The sequence below is a fragment of the Rhinatrema bivittatum genome, chromosome 2 (assembly GCF_901001135.1).
Source record: "Rhinatrema bivittatum chromosome 2, aRhiBiv1.1, whole genome shotgun sequence".
Lineage (NCBI taxonomy): Eukaryota > Metazoa > Chordata > Amphibia > Gymnophiona > Rhinatrematidae > Rhinatrema > Rhinatrema bivittatum.
The window spans coordinates 333,140,929-333,146,984 of NC_042616.1; positions in this window are offsets into that span (position 1 = coordinate 333,140,929).

The following is a 6,056-nucleotide window of genomic DNA, read 5'->3' on the forward strand; positions in this document are numbered from 1 at the left end:
ATTTAAAGGGCCCATGACGGTAAATGCTCCATGGCACCCTTTGGTGACATCAAACCCCTCCAGTATAGAAGGCAGACTCTCCCTGCAGTTACACCATTGGAGTAGTGCTTTGTCTTCGTGTATTCCTGGTTCCTGCTTCTTGCCTCCTGCCATGTGTTCCTGAGTTCCAGAGTCCTGTTCCTGGTTCCATTTGGCAGTCTGGTTTGTGCTGAGTTCTTGTTTCATGGCCAGTCTCCTCCTTGTCTGTTTTCAGTGTTCCGTCCTGCTCCTGTGGTCCTTTGTTCTTCTCGTCCTCCTCTTCATTCCTTATCATCTTGGATTGGACTTTTGGCTTTGACCTTGGATTGGATTTCTGGCTTGACCTGGGACTGGACCTTGACACTGCCTGATCTCTGCCAGCCTCTGACCTCTGCCTCAACCATGACATTCAGTGAACTCTACCGGCCTCTGACCCCAGCCTGTACCTGACCTGTCTGCCCGCCATCTTTTCTGACCACAGCTCAACTCCGCCTCCACTTTCCTCTATCATGCTGGCCTGCAACGTCTACTACATGATGGATCTTCACATCCACAGAGGCCTGCACCTAAGTCTAGCTGGCCCCGGCACCCGAGGGCTCAACCTAAGGGGAATGTGAGCTTATATTGGTGAAATTCCAGTTGGGCCTGTGCTTCAGCCAGCTTCATTTGCCAATGGTGGGGACCTGCCGGGCTCCTCCTTGCAGGTTGGGCCAACTCCACCTCGGCCTAGGGGTCCAAGCAACATTCATATATTTATTACCAGATGCTTACCTAACTTTCAGGAGTACTTACTTCTTATGATTTCAGTTATGTGTAGTAGAAAGTTACAATTATTTTCCTCTATGTGCCTCAGTTTGTCATTGTTCAGTCAATGATTCAGATCAATTGTTTTATTAGAATGCATATGAAAGAATAATCTGATTTTGTCTGGAAGTTATTTTTCTTTCAGTACATCATGGAAACCTTAGATTGTGCTGAATGTTACCGCAAAAAAAAGTTTTTTCTATTGTGTAAGGCTTAGAGCTGCCAAAGATCTTTTCCTCCACTGGAAACTCCTGACTCCATGCGTTCTACCTTGCTGCATATACTGGTGACTTTTTAAAGGAACTATATGCGAAAATGTTACATACTTTCATAGCAATTTTCAAATGTCATTTACATATGTAAAGTACATTCATGTGGGTAAATCCTATGGACAGTTCTATGGCATATATTATAACAATTTTCAAAAGCCCACTTACATAGGTAAAGTGAAAACCAGTCCCTATATGGATAGAGTATTCTTTCTAAGTTGGAGCATCATGCTTCCCTCTCTAGCATTATTCAAATCCAGTTTAAAACTCCCATCTTTTTGAGGCTGCCTTTAAATCTCAAACCCTGATTCTTTTGATCACAACCTTGTTGGTGTTATCAATCACCCCGCCAGGAGAGTGGAGTTAGCAATTTGTTAGTGATTCTGCTAGGGAGTTAGCAATCTGTTGTCGATCATCCCGCCAGGGGGGCGGAGTTAGCAATCTGTTAGCGATTTCCCCACCAGGAGGGTGGAGTAGCAATCTGTTGTAATCTGACTCCTGTAGAAGAGAGGGGTTAACAGTCTGTTATGGCTTACCCTGCCAGGAGGTGGAATGATCAATCTGTTAAGAGTGTCTGCTAAGAGTTAACAGTCTGTTATAGGTTAGGACTGCTGCGAAGCAATCTGTAATAGGAGCTGCTATGGATTTGCTCCCCAGAAAGGAGAGGTCAGCAACCATCAAGATCTGTTCTTCCAGAAAGGAGGGAATAGTATCTGTTATGAATCTCCATACAGAGTGGCAACCTGATATACGAGAGTCTCCCTGGAGGGAGGTGTAGGCCCTCTGTATGGTTCCTGCTAAGAAATAGCAAATGGTTATGATACAGTTCCTGAGGAAGAAGATGTTAGCAACAGTTGAGAGTAGACTATAAGGTAGCAGTTTGTTTTATTCAGCTCTTGAAGAGTGAGAGATGAGCAGTATAATGTAGAATGGTGAATCCTTGGGTCGATGGCAGATGACAGCGCTCTCAAGAGGACATCAATAGAGGGACCACCGACTAGGCTGGAGTATGGAGACAGACACAGATAGTTATTTATTAGACAGATAGTAGAACCACCAGAGGTGGCAGTAGTGAGCTGATGTGCCCAGCAGGGCTGAAGTCCCTCAGATCCTGGAACTGCAATCTCCGAGTTAGCTGAGCTGTAGAGAGAGACTCATAGATAGTGAGTAGACAGGGTATGCTGGATATATAACCAGAAGTAGATGATACACTCACATAGATTATAATAAAGCTCAGTAGCTGGAGAGAGAAAGGCCCTCGAGGAGCGAGTACCTGGTTCCAGGAACAGCTCTGAGAGAGCGATAGTAACTCACAGTTAATTATCTCTGTGATGGTTTCTAGGCAGACTGTAATAAGAACTCACAATATCTGTATATAAGAACTTAAGAACATAAGAAATTGCCATGCTGGATCAGACCAAGGGTCCATCAAGCCCAGCATCCTGTTTTCAACAGAGGCCAAAACCAGGCCTCAAGAACCTGGCAATCCCAAACACTAAGAAGAACCCATGCTACTGATGCAATTAATAGCAGTGGCTATTCCCTAAGTATAATTGATTAATAGCCATTAATGGACTTCTCCTCCAAGAACTTATCCAAACCTTTTTTGAACCCAGCTACACTAACTGCACTAACCACCTCCTGTGGCAACAAATTCCAGAGCTTTATTGTGCGTTGAGTGAAAAAGAATTTTCTCCGATTAGTCTTAAATGTGTTACTTGCTAACTTCATGGAATGCCCCCTAGTCCTTCTATTATTCAAAAGTGTAAATAACCGAGTCACATCTACTCGTTCAAGACCTCTCATGATCTTAAAGACCTCTATCATATCCCCCCTCAGCCGTCTCTTCTCCAAGCTGAACAGCCCTAACCTCTTCAGCCTTTCCTCATAGGGGAGCTGTTCCATCTCCTTTATCATTTTGGTTGCCCTTCTCTGTACCTTCTCCATCGCAACTATATCTTTTTTGAGATGCGGCGACCAGAATTGTACACAGTATTCAAGGTGCGGTCTCACCATGGATCGATACAGAGGCATTATGACATTTTCCGTTCTATTAACCATTCCCTTCCTAATAATTCCTAACATTCTATTTGCTTTTTTGACTGCTGCAGCACACTGAGCTGACGATTTTAAAGTATTATCCACTATGATGCCTAGATCTTTTTCCTGGGTGGTAGCTCCTAATATGGAACCTAACATCGTGTAACTACAGCAAGGGTTATTTTTCCCTATATGCAACACCTTGCACTTGTCCACATTAAATTTCATCTGCCATTTGGATGCCCAATCTTCCAGTCTTGCAAGGTCTTCCTGTAATATATCACAGTCTGCTTCTGATTTAACTACTCTGAATAATTTTGTTTCATCCGCACATTTGATAACTTCACTCATCGTATTCCTTTCCAAATCATTTATGTATATATATTGAAAAGCACTGGTCCAAGTACAGATCCCTGAGGCACTCCACTGTTTACCCTTTTCCACTGAGAAAATTGACTATTTAATCCTACTCTCTGTTTCCTGTCTTTTAACCAGTTTGTAATCCACGAAAGGACATCGCCTCCTATCCCATGACTTTTTAGTTTTCGTAGAAGCCTCTCATGAGGGACTTTGTCAAACGCCTTCTGAAAATCCAAATACACTACATCTACCGGTTCACCTTTATCCACATGTTTATTAACCCCTTCAAAAAAATGAAGCAGATTTGTTAGGCAAGACTTCCCTTGGGTAAATCCATGTTGACTGTGTCCCATTAAATCATGTCTTTCTATATGCTCTACGATTTTGATCTTGAGAATAGTTTCCACTATTTTTCCTGGCACTGAAGTCAGGCTCATTGGTTTATATTTACCCGGATTGCCCCTGGAGCCTTTTGTGTGAGCTTCCTTTCCAGTCACATATATGAAATAGCTTCTGAAATAGAAGTGAGTCTTCATAAGGTTTTAGGAATATAGGCCTTGAGGAGCGAGTACCAGTTCCTATCTGCAATCTGTAATAACTCACTATCTCCGTACCTGCGATAGCGTCTTAGACAGAAGAGAGTCTTCAGTTCTAGGAACATTGGCACTCGAGGAGCGAGTACCGGTTCCTATATGTGACTGGAAAGGAAACTCACAATGTTCACGACTGCGATTGTTTCCAGGCAGTAGGGTGTCTTCTGAGCATTCAGGGACATAAGCCCTTGAGGAGCGAGTACAGGATCCCGTCTTAGCAATCTGAAAACAAGAGGAGAGAGAGGGGCCCCCAAGGAGCGGGTACCCCTGGTAAGTTCGAAGAGGCAGAGCAGCGGAGGATGAAGCGGGTCGGAATGATCGCCGCAATCAAACCCCTAGCTAACTCAATATGCAAGCGTAAGCAAAGACCTTTTATGTTGGAAGTAGATGACATCACTACGGGGAGACGCCCTCGAGGTTCACGCCCTTGCTGGTACAAACTTCGGAGCGTGCGCGCACCCTACGTCATCTGGAACATGGCGGATACGCAGCTTCAGGCCAGCCGGGGACTCCAGGAAGAAACGACGAGGAGAAGCCGCGGCAGCATCTGTCTATCAGTCCCGAAGGGAGTCGCCTCAGAGGTAGAGAGGGTGGAGCGAGAGCAAGAACAGGCACGAATGCAACAGTTGGTTTTAAGCATTTTCTTAGTAAATGAAATTCCCCAAATCTCTTTTGTCCTGTATGTTTCTTTTAACTAGAATGTATGTTCTGCAACAGGGGTGGCCAAATCCAGTCCTGGAGAGCCACAAACAGGATATCCACAATGAATATGCATGAAATAGATTTGCACACACTGCCTCCATTCTATGCAAATCTTTCTTATGCATTTTTATTGTAGATATCCTAAAATCCTGGCCTGTTTGTAGATCTCCAGGACTGAATTTGGCAAACCCTGCTCTGTCAAGCAAGGACTGTCTCTTATGTGTATTTTACAATTTTGAGTACATCTAGTAGTGCTACAGAAATTAATATTATTATTAGTAGTAGTAGTAGTGGTAATCCTTGTGTAAATCCCCAAACTAGGAAAAGCAAGGAGCAGGTTCAGTATGTTCCTTATTAGCATCAGGTCAATTCAAATACAATGCAGGTCTCCAGCTGAAAGGAAGCTAGGCCATTGCTCATGCTCAAGTCACCACTCTGGTCTCCATAAACTGGAATCTGAAGGAAAATGTCAAACTTACACACACAAATACAACAGAAAGTCGTTTTCAACTTGTAACGGTTCTTTTCTGGGCAACAATAGTTAGAGGTCAAACAACTATCTAGTTCTTCTGGAAAGGAGGTCTATCAATAGGCCAGATAATGAGCAGGATGGAGTTCTTCTTTATTGCCCTAGCTGAAAGGCTCTTCTCACTATTATTTCTCCTGGCATCTTCAACCTCCAACCACACATGACCACAAAACATGTAAGGAGTTGGAGTGGGAGATCTCTTGGTGATTCACCATCCAGTCGTTTTTCCAGAGTAGATATTTCTTCTAGCTCCCCAAACTCAGGACACAACCCACAGGGCTGTCTGTCATCTTGGATCATATGGAGGTCTTTGAGAATTTCGGCGTTAGTAAACAGTATGTAAAAACACTGGTTGCTGTAGCCTTTCTAAACCAGGAAGAGAAGAGAACTCCAACTAGCTGTAAGTACTAAAAGAGGGGATGCTAAAAGGGAATGAGTGACTCAGGTTCAAACTGGATAGAAGACACCTATGGCAATGGCAGGCAGCATGCTCTGGCCTTCCCTAGCTAGATACCACTATATTTAAACATACAGTATCCATATGAGTAAATGGTTTATTTGAAGATTTGTTAATCCTAATAAAAATTACCTTTACCAACTGTGTATACATCTTCAGGTATATTTAGCCTCAGGAAGCTCTTTGTCATCCTTATGCCATGACAGAAAGGATACAGTGCGGGCGAGGTATTCTAAAGATGATGTCAGTTTCTTTTAAAGTAGATAGAGTTATCTTAAGTTGAG